We start from the raw sequence: 15819 nt of genomic DNA, 5'->3' as shown, positions 1-15819 counted from the left end.
AGTGTCTTAATACTTTTTTATAGAAGATACCATGTTTCATCGACAGATGCTATAAAAAGCATACGATGCTATTTAAAAAATAAAGTTGACCTTTAAAAGTTTTTTATGAGTGCACTTGCGAAAAAAATGAGGGTACCAGATTATAGCCCATTCGAAACCATTCAACTTTTATTCGAAACTTTTTTCGATATTGTTAATAATAAACGAGATATTTAACAAAGAGGATTAACGACGAAATTCCCGGGATTGAAGAAAAATTTTTGTCCAAAAATGCGATTTTGTATTAGGAGAACATGATATGATAGGAGGTCGATCGAAAAATTTTTCCACAAAATGACGTGTATCTCGCTTGTTTTTGGAGATATTAAAAAATGTTTCGAATAAAAGTTACTTGATTTAGAGGGAGGAACATTATGACGTCATTTATTTTTTTATAAGTAGAAGCGTAAAGGATTTATAAAAAGGAACGTCGTTTTTTTAAATGAAACTATACATTTTTTAATACACCAGTTGGTGCCTCCTGGCATTCTCTATAAAAAAGTATTAAGCCATATATAGTAAAAAACCTACAGTTTAAGAGATAAACAAATTTAATTCAATTAAATAAATTTGAAAATATCTTTTTAACTAATGGTTTTTTGCTAAAAGTGTCTTAATACTTTTTTATAGAAGATACCATGGTTCATCGACAGATGCTATAAAAAGTATACGATGCTATTTAAAAAATAAAGTTGACCTTTAAAAGTTTTTTATGAGTGCACTTGCGAAAAAAATGAGGGTACCAGATTATAGCCCATTCGAAACCATTCAACTTTTATTCGAAACTTTTTTCGATATTGTTAATAATAAACGAGATATTTAACAAAGAGGATTAACGACGAAATTCCCGGGATTGAAGAAAAATTTTTGTCCAAAAATGCGATTTTGTATTAGGAGAACATGATATGATAGGAGGTCGATCGAAAAATTTTTCCGAGAATTGACGTCAAATTCTCGGAACGTCTAGAATTCTTGGAACTTACGTCAACTTCCGAGAATTCCTAAACTTCTTGGAACTGACGTCAAATTCTTGGAAATTTCGAACGAACGAAACTTTCGGCTACGAAAATTCGACTTTGTATTAGGAGAATATGATACGATAGGAGGTCGATCGAGAAATTTTTCCAAGAAATGACGTCAAATTCTTGGAATCCCAGAAATTCTTGGAAATGACGTCGAATTCTCGGAATTTTTAAAATTCGTAGAAATGATGTCAGATTCGTGGAATTTTTTTCTCACTTGTTATTCAAGTGAAGGAAATATTTGTCCAATATCCTTTTGTGTAGAATTTATTTTATTGCGATTTTTTTATTTTTATCATTTATTTACTCTTCCCGTGTTTAATTTTTTACTGTTTTTTTAATTCTGTTATTTTTTTTAGAGTTTTAATATTTTCTTTTCGCAATTTACGTTAATCTGTATCTTCATTTTTTGTATACTTACCTTATGTTATGAACGCTGCCATTTTTTATGCGTTTTTATCCATTTTTTTAATTTTTATTTAATTAAAATGTTTAAATTCGAACAAAACGAGGAATACAAGAACGAATGTTAATTTTATTTAATTCACCCGTAAGCTTTATCCGAAAATTTAAAATAACCAATGTATGATTAATTAGTCCCATCAGCAGGATCCCAATAACGCAGTGGTTCTCGAACTGGTTCTTCCTTGCTGCCGTATTCACTTGATGATATTTATTTGTTCCAATATAAAAAAAACTTAAAAAACTTAAAAATAAAACTGATCATTCTACAACTACAATGAAACTACATTGATTTCCTTTTTTTATTTTCTTTATTTCATATATATTCATTACATATTACAATATTACATTACACATTTTATTACAATATTACAAAAAACGAAGATTTAACTTTTTGAAAAAAATTGTTCCAAATTCTTCGAAGAACACTTAACCACTTGTTCGTCGTTCGTCACAATGCGGCCCGCGATGTTCTTATCCGGGAGAAAAAATACTTTCTCCGGTCGCGCGGGATCACCGGAGGCTTTCTCCCACCACGTTCTCACACCCGGGGGCCTCGCTCGTGGTTTCGGGGCCGCGACAAATTGGAAATTACCCTTCCGCGCGCGCACGGTCGCCTCGATTGAGATTAATTGATTTTTTTCGTGGGGCCAACGCTCGCCATTTTCGGCGCGATCGAGATCGTGAGAACCGTGACGGGCCGATAGAACGCCTCCGGGACGAAGAAGCGTCGAGATGGAAAGCTGGGCCGAAACGACTCTTGGCCTTGCGTCACACTGAAAGCAGAGATGTATACCACACTCGTGTCGATGGTCGCGATAATCACGATAAGATGGTGGACGAGATGGCGGTCGAATAGGGGGCAGAGAAAATGAAGAAAAGGGGGCCAATTGGCCGGCGACGTTCTCCTTGTAATTGCTGCTTCGCCGAAATTGGACCCCTGTCCACTTGTTCTTTCCCCTCTCGTCTACGAGGTACACGGGTGTCGGCCCGTAAAGGATGCTCGCGAGATCGTTTTCAATCGTGTCCGAGTAATTAAGAGATCGTTTAAACGGCGGGCAACTGGACGGCGAGGACTCGTTTCTACCTTTGCCACTTCGTGGAATTTCTCTTCCTCCTTTTCGTTCCTCCTTTTTCGTAGCGGTGGGTTTCCATGGTGAGCCGAGGAGAAAGCGGAGGGACGATTTAGTCGAATTTCGGTGGGAGATTTGTGTAAGAGTTGGCCTTGATCCAGTTCCTAGAGGCTGGCTGGTATATGGGACGGTATCTGGAAAATTAGTAAGTGTATATGTAGTCTGTTATTATAACAGTTATAAATTATATCTTTATGGAAGGGAATAGGATGTCAAAGAATTTTTTGTTTGAATTTTAAAAGTTGATCTATAAGATTTTGTGAAAAATTGAAATTTTGATTTCAATGAAAGAGGCTGTTAATTAATTATATGCAAGATGTACGATTTATATCTTGGATCTAGATTTTTAACAAGATAAAGTTATTGACAAATGGACTGAAAACCTGTTAAAAATAAAGTGTACAGAAAAATGATTCATAGAATTCTGATCGCGCAAGAATCGTAGGAGAATACTTTTATTAAGAAGTTGAATTCTCGTTTCTTTTCTTCGAGCTCAACATATTAAATTACAAGACGCGAAGCATTATAAGATTGGTTGCAGCTTCGATAACTATCTAATCTATCCAAATTAATCTCGACTAAATCAATCTCAAGATCGATCAATCTCTAACGTGCTCGAAGATCCATCTCTCTTCGAGTCCAGCGAACGTATTCCCCTCCGTATAAAAGAAATATGGAACACAAACCTGACATTTCTACAACCTAAGAACGCGCACTCATAACGATAATAAACCCTCGTCAAATCTTGCGCAACGCGGGATTTTATTTTATCCCTCTCCCTTCCTCAATCCGACTCGCTTAACGAGAAAACGAAAAGAAAAAAAGAAAAGAAAAGAAAAGAAAAAAAAGAGAAAAAATGAAAATACAGAAACACAAACACAACTTACACAGTAGCAGCGTAGAATGATGAAGTCAGACGCAACGTTGAAAAGAGGCGTAATGTTTCCCTGTTGCCTCGATTTCCCATTCACGAGGTTACCAAATGAAGCGTCTCTCGGTCCGGGAGCGAGATAATTTCATCCCGATCGTCCTTTATTATTCGGCTCGGTGCTACAAACGGATTAGAATTGCACTGCTTCTCGTCGGTGTCCTTGATAAACGAAAGCGGCTCGTTTCAATCGACGTGATTCGCGTACGCTTCTCATCGCCTTCGTCGTTAACCGAACAATCTGGTTAATAGTTATCGCCTGCGTTATTGCCCGCGTCGTCGCTCATTACCACGCTCGTGTTCGAGCGTGCTCGAGCACTCTCGAGCGCAAAAAGGAAGGAGGGCATTCCACGGTACACGATGATTCATCTGGACTTTTCTTCCCCCTCGTCCCGCTCTTATAATCATTTGACGTGCTCGAATGCGCGACGAACGCGATGGCGCTTGCCATTTATTATCGAGCGACACAGATATTATTACGACGAGGGAACGCGATGCATTCTTATGCCGCAAATTGAAAATTGAATGCGAACGTTTGCTTTTGCTGGGAGGAGCTGCACGTTTTTTGCCCTTTGAACGAGTCTCCAGAGGTGTTGGAGATTCGTAGATTTATTCACCGGTCTGTAAAAATTCTGTGGAGGAAATTTCAGAGATATCGATGTTAATACCTTTTGAATTTTACTTCATACATCATTATTTCAATATTTGTTTTCAAATGTGTTTGATTGCACGCACGAATTATCTCGAGCAATCGATATTTCGTAATAAATATATGAGAATTGTAGATTCCACAAGTTTCCTCTGTAGCTTTATCGTTGAATATTAAAATTGAAAAATGTATATTGAAAACAAACTGGTTAATGAATCATTATATTTCCGAGAATGCGACGAGAGAATTAGCGAGATAAAAATTTCGAAAAGTGTTCCAGGTACCGAAAACTGGTTCTATTCGTAACCGCATTACGTAGAATTTCTACGTAAGAGGAATCATTTGGAATTCTAGGCAGATCGATTACCATGAAATACATATTTTCCTTTTATCAAAATTTTAAATAATGCACTGTAGTATTAAAAAGTACGTTCTCGTTTAAAACTTTTTATTACATTTGTATTAAGAAAGTACTTTATTTTTAAACCGTGAAAGAGACGGTCCGATGTAAAATCCTATACTCGAAGAGTCTTAGATTTTTTCAAAAGAATACGTAAAATTTGAATATAAGTAATCCTTTGTTCAACCAAACCCATCCGAGTTTCGATCAACAATAATCCCATTTAACGAACCGCTTCTCTCCAAACTACGATCATCCATCACGATTTCTCCGATCGAACGTGAGCGTTAACCTGCACCCAACCCGCGATCCTCGAATTTTTCCCTGCACCTGCAACCACTTCTTCCCTCTTCTGAGAGAAGAGAAGCACACACGCCACCGTGTCCCTTCCCACGCACGCGGCAGCAGGTACACATTAATTGAAATGTCACTCCCGCCGCGACATTTTCACCTGGCATTCGCCTGCCGCGTTCCCCGACGACGCGGCAACAGGCCCCGGTGTCACTTCCTGGTGTACCTTATTAAACTGAAAATTAACATAGACGGCCGATACGGTCTCTGGAGAGGCGAGTCCTGGCCGAGAAGAGGAGCTACCTCTCGGGGGGAGAACGAGAGAGGAGGGAGACGGAGAGGAATCGTGCACCGCCAGGGGGAAATTTATCACCATAGAAGCAATTAATGGGATTTTTCTGAGCCATGCGCCTGCCCACGGCTCACGAGCACGGTCCCAGCACCGTGCTCATCGTGGTCACGTCTTCGCGAACACACGTGCACGCACACATAGACGGATTCCTCGAGTTTGTATGCGAGAAGCGCGGGCTTATGTAACGTCCTCGGCCGGGAGGACCGATATTAAGGCCACGGCTGAGAACGCCCGTCGAAATCGTCCCGCGGTTCATTAGGGTGTCTGAATAATCGAGCGCGGCCGGTGTACCGACTCTCGTCACGCTGGCTCGAGCTTCTTGCGTAGCGAGATCTCTCGGGGATTTAACTCGTTTAATTGAGGCCTCCGGGTACCACGAGGTGCGAGCTCGCTGATGGATTTTAACCTTTTCCACCGGCGAGCGGTGTACGCTATGCACGCTCACCGAGCTCATTAGGGGTCTAAGTGATTCTTGAGCGAAACGCGCTCCGATGCTAATGTCCTTGTTTAAACTTGGGGTGGGGAATTTTCAGGATTGATGGAGAACCGGTGGATCGAGCGTTGACAAATTAAACAGTTACAGGATTTGGATTACCCGTACGCGGAGATAAAAAGATGGAAATTAATCTTTAAAGTATCTCTTAACAAATTAAGAAAAAGAAATACGACTCATCGCGAAATCGGAAACAATCTAATATTACCCTGATGCTTGATCGATCGATCGATGTCCGCTTCAGAGGCAGCTCGCTTGACATGATTCAAACCCTTGATAAACCCTCGATAAATGTTTCAAGCTGAAATTGATGGAACGGTATCCGATACCCGCAACATTGTGACTGCAAGCAGCCAAGAGAGCGTCAACCATCAATTCCGCCCCGAAATATTTATTATCAATCTTTATCATCGTCTTAAATCATGTTGTAGAGGCTACATCTCGAATCCCAACACTCTCTCAGATCCCTTATCGCTCGGCCAAGCAACACCTCTCGCCAGTTCCCGTGCAGCAAAAATGACGAGGAGCGTCGCGTGCTTTAGCGTGCTCCGTGGTCGGATACACCACGTTAACGTGGCCGTAAGGGCGCGCAATCTTCGCGCGATAGCGGTCTCGTCGGCCGAGTTTGACGTTAATTGGCTGTAATTACGGGGCGAACCGCTTAATTAGGTGGGCCCGGGTCGACGGAGGCGCCAATTCCGAAATTTATCGATGCAAGGGACGGTGCCGGCATCGATCGGGCGGCTCGCGGCCCGGCTGGAAAAAACGAGCGCGTGAAACGGGGAAGAACCGGGTGGAAAGTGGAGAAAGAGGGTCCCGTTCCAACCGCTATCGCATCTCGCGATCTTGGCGAGGTTGTTGCCGAGGTGGTAGGCGCATGCGCGTTAATTAACCGACGCCACCGCTAGAGCTCGCGCTCTATCCTGCGCGCGCACTCGACCCGGCCGATTTTTACGGGCGAATCGATTTTTTTTCTCGCCCTATCTGCCGCTTGGAATCGGAAGCAGCGCGGAATAAGAGGCGCAAACCTGAAAGAATTCGAGGCGCGCGAAACTCTGTGCAACCGTCCCGATCCCTTGTGCTCCGTAGATAGCCGTATCGGGGCCGGCTAATCGCGCCTCGCCGTGTCCACCCATCTCTGCACCCACTACCGGTTCACGCTCAAAGGTATCGGCCCAAGATCGGCCGCATCGACGCCGGCGATTTACCGGATTTCTCGCGGGAAAATTGCCGGCCATCACCCTCGACCGGCAAAGTCGTGAGAAATAAAGTCGGAGTTTTAGACACGCGAAACGCGTTCTCGTCTCGTCTCCCTCCCGTCTGGCAGCTTTGTGAGGTGAGTAGCAAGAATGGTTGCGAGGTATGGCGGAGGAGATCGTCTTGTTTGATGACGCTTGGGGAGGGGAGAATGTTTCGCGTTTGAAAAATGAATTGGCTGAGGAATTTTGCAATTTCATTTCATAAATCGCTTTACCACCTGCGCCTTTTCTTAGGCTAATTATATGAATTCCTCGTAACCAAGCCTCGAAGCCCACGGTGCCCCGTCACTTCGCTCGGTCATTATCTCGTCGTGATTCTTTATCGACAGACGCGGGAGTAATATAATTCTCGTGACATTCAAGTACGATTAATGCTTGGTGTGGAGCTCTGGTCGGAAGAAACGGTCGATCGTCGTCGATCGCAATCGCGTCCTCCGGGTCTCGAGTCTGAGGATGACCTGGAAGCTAGAGACAGATACTGGTTAAATGTCACTATGAGGTTTACTTAATCGGGGGATCGGTTCACACGACTCATCCCGTTTCGTTTTCCATGGCCGTCTAACTGGGCTACGGCCCATTATCCTCACGCGATCGTTTGCTAAACGTTTGACGCCCGGCAGCGAGCCATCGCGCATGGGTCAGGGACGTGTATATCTAATGAAACAAATCGATATTTTAGATTATTCGAAGTTCGAATACCTATAACTCTTCCTATTTATTCGTTAATTATATTAGGCAATCTGTTGAATTTTATTATTAAAAATATATTTTTTCGTTAGTACGATCCCCTGATCCCTTTTCCATTTCAGATTATTATGTATCCATACATACAATTTAAAAGAAAAAAAAGAGAACTTTATCATGTTAATCAAAATATTAACACATTTCGTCACATATATCTTCTTTTTGACGAAGATTGCTTATCTCTTTCTTACATCCAACGAAATATATATATACCTTTTATCAAATTTTCCAAATTCGAAGCCGAATTACCGCTTCATAATAAAACGAGATAACCGTATCAACCCTCCGATTCTTCGTCTAGTGACCGGATTCTCCAAACTCGTACGATCGAACGTTTTCCAAGCGATCGACTCGCACCGTCGTCCATGAAGGAAGAGAACTCGTGCACGTCTTGTAAAACGTCGGGACGTCATTCGTTTTGACGGTTAACAAGTCTGGCTCCACTGCCGAGAGAACACGAGATCGGAGAGCCGCCGATCACACCGATCGTGGGGCGAGTCACCACTCCTTTATAGGTGACTCACCCGCCCGATCTTCCTACCCGACTCGTATATCTCCTCCTTGTCCACGGTGAAGGAGGAACAGTCGGAGATAGAGAAAAAAGAAGAAGAGAAAAAGAAGGAAAGAGAAAAATAATCGTGAACTTCCCACGTTCCGAAACTCTCGCGCGCTGCGTCTCGATTCGACCCCGCCCCGACCGATATCTCGCAGTCGCTGTCGCTGGACCATAAATCGATTTCAATCGGACATCCGCGCCTCGGACCGGAGGAAATATTTCAGGGCCTCCACCGGGGCGCGCCAAAGATCCTTATCGGGCAATTTTATTGTTTCGCAGATAATAAAGTCGCTCGTAGACACGGGTCTTAACGCCTCGATCTTCCGTCTCGTCAGATCGGGTATGATGAATTCCTCGTGAAACTCGATCAGGTTTCAGGTATGACCGATATCGAGGTTTGATCTTCGACGTTGTTGAACGCGATGCTATCGATAGATCCGTTCTAATAGCGGAATCGATAAAAATTTAGTGAGAAATTTTTTTGTTTCAAACTAAATTGGTATTTCAAACGTGCGAAATTTTTAATAAAATAAAGAAACTCGTATTATTTAATATCTATTAGAATCGAAATTCAGACTCGAAATATCCATAATTTAAATATATTGCAAGATATCGATATATTTATAGGACTTCTTGTTTTAGAAGGTTTATTGTCAAAACAAAAATTGCTATATAAAAATATCGGTTAAAATTTATTCATCGAGTTAATAAGGAATTGAAATTTGCGTGAAGCGAAACAGAATTTATATTTCTTGTTTATTGTATTGTATTGTAGCGACTACTGCTCTCACATAACGCGATTCTTCGTATAATCGAATAATAAACACAGGGATTATCTGATACAAGAGTTAAATCTACTTCGATTGAGCAATATCGTGTTATTATTGTTTCGTTCTCCGAATCGATCCTCCAAATATTATCTCACGAAAATATTTTACATGGAACGTATGAAAATACTGATTAAATATTGAATGTAATTAATCGGTATACAACAAACCATGTAATTGTGATACGCAAACGCTTCACAATTAAAAAAAACATTAATCTTAAAATTGTTGTTGAATGCATATTAGAACAAAAGAAATACCACTTTCAATTGCTCTCTCAAGATTCGATAATTGAAAGAAACAATATCCATATAGTTTCCTTACCAACTCTCGTGTATATCCATCGTCCGCGTTTTCCACCGTCGATCTCGCGTGGAAAAAAAGTTCGTCTAAACGGGTGATTGGGCGGCGTATCTGATCGTGGCCGTAATTGCGTCCCGATGGTGGCGGACGATTGTGCGATTTTTCATCTCTCGATCACGGGCCTCGATCGCAACGCAGAGATTAAGCGGCGAGAAGAGAGAGAGAGAGAGAGAGAGAGAGAGAGAAAGAGGAATGGCCGCGTTCCAATCGCTTTCCATATCGCTCGTTGGCGTAATTTATTAAAGGGATCGCGAGAAACGGTCAAGGACCAAGTTAGAGCGCGTTCGTTCGTTCTCTCAGGGCCGTGAAAGTTCCTTGACAGCTATACAGAACGGCGCATCATGAGAAACTGGCGCATCTCGATCCTTTCGGAATCGATTGTCATTGCCGATCCTAACTAAGGCACTGATCACCGGCAACTCGAACCCCCTTTGTCGCTTCGTCCGAAGAAAGTTTATTCGCCCTGTGATCGAGATACAGAGGATCGATACGATACGTGTAGTCAACTTTGTACTCGTATGTTCGATCGTGTCGTGATCGGCACAGATCGCGTGGCGCGAAACGGTACAGATCCAGGAGTCGTATTGAACTTTTGCTCCATCGATTTGAATGTCACGCGTGTATATGTGTTGAATTGATGATGACTGCCTGTGATTTAGTAGGTCTTGATATTGGTAAATGGAAAATTTATTATGTTGAAACGAGGCGGTGTTACCCGTAATTCGAACACTTTGAATTATTCGTTTATATTAGCTTCTTTTCAGAGGCTGGTAATGATCGTATGAAAGTCTAATTTGTCATTCCTGATAGAGTGGAGGGACAAACTATTTATTCGTATTAAGCACTCGTCTATTAGTTTTTAGGATGATATTGGAATTTAAGCGGGATTTAATTTAATTATTAACCGTTCTTGAACTCCGGTAAAGTAAATGTTAAAGCGGTCTATATTTTATTCCGATCTAATCTGAGCAGAGAATGAAAATTTACGCGATTTGTAAAAATTTAATACGCGATACAGAGCTTGGAGAGAGAGAAAGAGAGAGAGAGAGAGAGAGAGAGAAATTTTAGAACAACCTCTCTGACGAACCTTTGACCCCACCGATCATAAAGAAAGTTGCATCCTCATTGAATTACTTCACCTTCAGAGACCCCCGTCCCCCTATCCTAAACAACGAACAGAGGCTATTCGCATGACCGTACACCTTCGAAACATAAATTCCCCCTAATGCGTCTACCAATTTTGTTCTCGACGATCATCAAGCAGTTCATCGTATTACAAACACAGTCCCTCTCTCGAGGCGCCCTGAAATGGAGGCAAATTTATCACAATTATGTCATTTTATCGTAAACGGTCTTTACGGCTAGATCCTGGCAATATACGGCGCTCATGAATCGGACGGAGCGTTGAATCAGCGTTTACTAGTTTTTCTCACGATCCCACGATAGACCTTGCTCGAAGGCAAGAATAACGCTACGCGGGGATCGAAAGAAGTCAGGAATCCCGTAATCCGCGGCATCTTTGCCGGCGAAAGGCCGGGGGTGGTATTATTCCTGGCGCTGGCCGTGGCGAGGATTCGAGATTCGAGCCCCAGGTAGCCGAAACGAAAACGCATCGGTGTGTATCCCCCGAGTAACCTGCGAACCGATCGAGCAACATTAATTGGCCGCTCAAGGCCTTCTTTCCTCGAACGATGTTACCCGGCAAGTGTGTGGGATAAAAGCAGGTGCAAACGAGCAAAAAGATCTCGACTGAGTAAGAGTAAAAAGAGAATTGGCTCGATCGGAGAGGAATTACATAAGCGGAACAGGAAGGTCGGGACTCGAACTCTTGATGGCACAATTTCTTTTCGAGAAATGCTTAATGCTTTATTTTAACGCTTCCTGGAACTTGTATTTAAAGTGAACTCGTTTTATCTCATATATAGAATTTTAGGATCTTTGCGATATTAACTTTTATATGTTTACTTATCAAACTCTTTTTATTAATTCTTCTCTATATAGAACTTTGTGTCGCGTGTTTTTAAGTTGCAATGTTTATTCGTTATGTATGAAAGTATAAAAATATCTTCGAGCCATGGATATACAAGAGAAATACGAATAAATATAGAATTTGTTTACCAATTGATTTTGATAGACACTTTTTCAGGCTCGAGAAGAATATTTTAATAAAACAAGCAAAAACATGACAGCCACATTAATCACAAAATCAATAGACAAACATTATCGAACGGGTATAGAAAACATTTTCTTAAATCACCGATCATCGTTCAAATTAAAGAAGAATAAAATATTCTAGAAACAAGTTAAACCGTGTCCAATTAATAGTAGAAAACATTCAAGCTACACGGTTCAACTCCTTGAATAGAAAAATATTTCAAAAATAAATAATTTGCACGATTACAAGAAACTCATTTTGCAAATAAATCGATCCCAATCAAACATAACCAAACAATCCATTACGCGACCACTCGAAGCCATCAATCACCACCTCGCCCAGCTGGCCTGCGGCCATCGTTTTTCATTGTATGAAAAATACACCCGACTTTCCCTCCCTCCCTCCCTCTCTCTTTCTCTCTCTCTCTCTCTGTCTCTTTCCCAACACAGTCCCCGGAACGCACGCTTCCGCGAGGTTGCGAAACACGGCCGCGCGGACTTTCCTGGCCTGTGGCCGACGTGGAAGTTCCACGAAGCCAGCACCCGTAGCCAGAAAGACAAAAGGTGCGGTTGCGTCGAGGGCGAGCCGCACGCATGTCAATGCACCGGCAATTAAACCATGTTTGGCGCTCGCGCCGACTCGTTTTGTTCGCCGACGTCTCGCGAGTAACCGCTCCTCGCCGCCTGTCGACCTCACAACGGGAAAGTACTCGCAGAAGCGCCGCGCTGATTTATTTCCGCTTAAAACCGCCGCGTCTCCTTTTTTCGTCGAGATTTGTACGTGTCGTCCGCAGAAACGGATGATAAACTGGGGCGGCTTTTTGCCGGGGAGGAGCGGAGGGGAAAGTCTTCCGAGTGAACCTTTTTACGATCGAGCTTGTACGGGGAGAGTGACTTTTCCTCGAGAGTGGCATTTTTATCTCCTCGGGATGTGTCACAGATGCCCGCTGGATTCTGTCGCGATTAAACGGCGATTTATCAGCTACAGATTCGTGACAGTGATGAATGCCGATCGGAGGAGCTGGAAACCGGGTCACGATCCGACCGCGGCAGGTGACTATACTCGCCTAACCGAGCGTTCGTGTCTCCGATAGGCAGTGTTACGGTACGGTGATCTACGGTGGAATAGTTATTGTGCAACTATATGGATTGTGATGATTTTCTTTTCGAAAATGGTAAAATTTATCCGAGAAAGAATTAATGTAAATCAATATTTATTTTCGTATTTTTATCGAAAACACGTGAAATTTTGTGTAGACACGTCTGTGTCTATCCGTAGAGAGTTGATAAATCCTTCGATAATAATGATAAGTAATTAGAAATACAAATGAATTGCAATCAATTTTAAATATTTTAAACTTGAGATTTTTTTAGTTTTTATCAACATTAGACAAATGTATTAGACAAATTATTCTTGCATTAACAATTTTTCGTTGCTTATAAATTTTGAAAAAGAATTTAACAAATTTTAAATTTATATGTCAAAATTATATATCGAAAATCGTCCGATTATCATCTTCACATTCTCCAAGATACGTATCTCACCTGACGAAAAATATTAAATAACGATTACTGGTCGGATAATCGAGAAACCACCAATGCAATTACACTGAGACGTATTCGTTGGATCGCGTTTCGCTCCATTTGCCACAAAGTATCGGGACGGTACTTGAACAGCTTGAAACTACCGGCTCATTCGAGCCAAAATTCCAATTCACCCTGACCAGCTGGCAGGTGAACGAGTTTCAGGTGCCTCCAGATGCTCCAATAAATTCTTTCACCCTCGGTCACGGTATGCACCGTGGTTAAAGGTCGAATGAACTTGGTTACATTGAAAAAAACTTCCTTGGGGTTAACGAACTCTCGTACTCGTACAGAAAATCCAATATTCTCTTTGTCGGGACACATTGATATATCGTAAATGCATTGGCAAACTTATAAAAATTTTCACTTTAGATCAAAAATTTATTTTCCAATTAAAGAATGATCGATCCAGGTCGTCTCTGTTACTAGATAATTATAAATTTATATCGTAAGAAACATGGCTCAAAAGTGATTCTAAGCAAGAGTTAATCCATCGAGTAATAAAATTTTTTTCACTCTCGAATTCGTGGACATCACAATTCTCATTTTAAACATATAAGAGTATAAATTCTCAACGATTCGTACGATTAAACGTCCCATTTACATTCTTCGAAGTTCATTAATTATCCATCCAATTAACCATCCGTGTTCCCTTCACGCTCAGCAATCGAACAGGAGCAAAACACACACGTTCACGCAAAGAAATCTCTTATGTGCCACGAGCTGACAACTGGTTCGAGCGATAAAGAGACGCGCAGGAAGGGTGTGGATATCGCGCATCAGATCGATGATTTTTTATTTCGACGGCGACTTGAATCGTGACGGCTGCTCACCTCCCGATTTATTCGCTAATTGCGCTAATTAATTCGTTGCACGGGACTTGACAACAAGATCGTCGCAATTTGTATCGATTATTTTTCACGTCACGCTGTTTGCGTATCATTTACTCTTCGACAGGGGATTATCGTGCGCAATGCGATCGGTTTTTCTGCGCGGCTTCTCGTAATTAGAGGCTCTCGATGCGTATATTAGCGCAGAGCAAGTATGCCGGTTAACAAGCCGGACAACATCGTATATTACGTTAGACGAACGTCTGTTTACCAACGATCAACGATTTCCTCGATAGGATTTTGCGATTGATAACGAATCCATATTGAATCTTTTGTACATATAGTTGAAGAATTTTGTTTTCATCACGAAGATAGAAGATTTAGAAGTAATTAATTGTCACTTACAAATTCACTCACTTCCGAAAATTTTGATTTCAAGGGAATTTCTTTCAACATTTCTATTAAAAGGGAGGGGAGGGGGGAATACTGGATATTTTTTTAACATAAATATTATCCAACACTTACTCGCGTAAAATATAAATAATGTCTTTTCAATTCTACCTTCTTCACCTATTTCACCATAAAAATATTTCAGTTTCAATCGCGTATAAGACTCACTTTAAGATTTCGATCATCCTATCCTTTTACTTTACCCCCTTTTAAGCCCCAAATACATATACTAACGAATTCAACAATTTCCTAAAGACTAAATCCTGAATCAAAAAAACGTGGAAGAAGCATTCGCCTCGATTCCTCCTCGACGAAACACCCAACAACCGAAACATCATGTACGACAATTGCCGCGCGTACACGTTTTCCCATGGCGACGTAGGGGCCGTGGTAGGTGTCCCACGGGAATTGGACTCGAAAGCCTCGTAACACACGAAGCTCGTAACCGCTAGCTTGCATTATCAGCGCCGGCGGGCTCGCTCGTTTTCCGTGTTCCCAACGCTCACTCGCCTCGCTCGGCGTCCCTCTCATCTTCGGCCCTCTAATCGCGTATTCTGGCGCGGCCTTTCTCACACGGTTCTCCGCGCGGCGTGCACACAACGCGTCCACGCCGATTCGTTCTACGCGTCGAACCGCGCGCGATGCGTTCCCCGAGAAATCGTGGCGGGGATTATTACACGCGCGAATAACGTGCAGGCACGTAGGCACGCGTGTCACGCGCGTGATTAAGATTTTCTCATTACACAGACGTAACGCGGCGTATCCAGCATCCTCTTTACCTATTAAGTCGTAAGGGGACAGTTTTTCCAGGACGGGGACAAAGGGAGGCCGGGGGCTTTTCCGCGAAACGCGCGCGTGCAATTATTCGCGGATTTCACACCGGACGAAAATATTCGACCGGTGAAAGCTGGCTGGACGGCGACGGGACTACTTTGGAACGAGTTCTTGCGCGCTTGCCGATTTTTTCCTCCGTTTCTTTCCTCTTGTTTCGCGGGGAGGGAGAGAGAGAGAGAGAGAGAGAGAGAGATATCGAGGGGAGAGCGATCGGCTCACGGTGGGTTTGGAATTGTCGCTTTGACTGGTTTCTTTTTTCTCGCCCCCCCCCCTCCCCCTTTTTTTTTTAAGGAGAGAACGTGAAGTCGCCTTTAATTCCTTGATAGGTGTTATGGGACTGGAGGTTTGTGGAAATGAAAGTGGAGGGGGGAGGTTAATTGTAACTGTTTCAGTCTGATTATATATTGTATATGCGTTGTGCAAGTCGAAAATATAAAAGGAAATTCAGG

The 15819-nt window shown here is 42.3% G+C and overlaps 1 long non-coding RNA gene across 1 annotated transcript in view; it reads right to left on the bottom strand.

Annotated features, from left to right (window-relative positions):
- Positions 1-1815: 1815 nt before the first annotated feature.
- LOC116413983 (uncharacterized) overlaps positions 1816-15819 on the bottom strand; it is a 51295-nt gene continuing 37291 nt past the window's right edge. Inside the window, exons 2-3 of the long non-coding RNA XR_015290926.1 lie at positions 3544-4216; positions 1816-2790 (exon numbers count right to left, since the gene is read on the bottom strand). This is a non-coding gene — a long non-coding RNA (uncharacterized LOC116413983). The remainder of the gene's footprint in view (positions 2791-3543; positions 4217-15819) is intronic.

Source organism: Apis florea, unplaced genomic scaffold, assembly GCF_048593485.1.
Source record: "Apis florea isolate Af1SG1 unplaced genomic scaffold, ASM4859348v1 contig_2295_pilon, whole genome shotgun sequence".
In the NCBI taxonomy this organism is placed as follows: Eukaryota; Metazoa; Arthropoda; class Insecta; order Hymenoptera; family Apidae; genus Apis; species Apis florea.
Note: the sequence above shows the minus strand (reverse complement) of the source record. Positions and strands in the feature narration are given on the sequence as shown.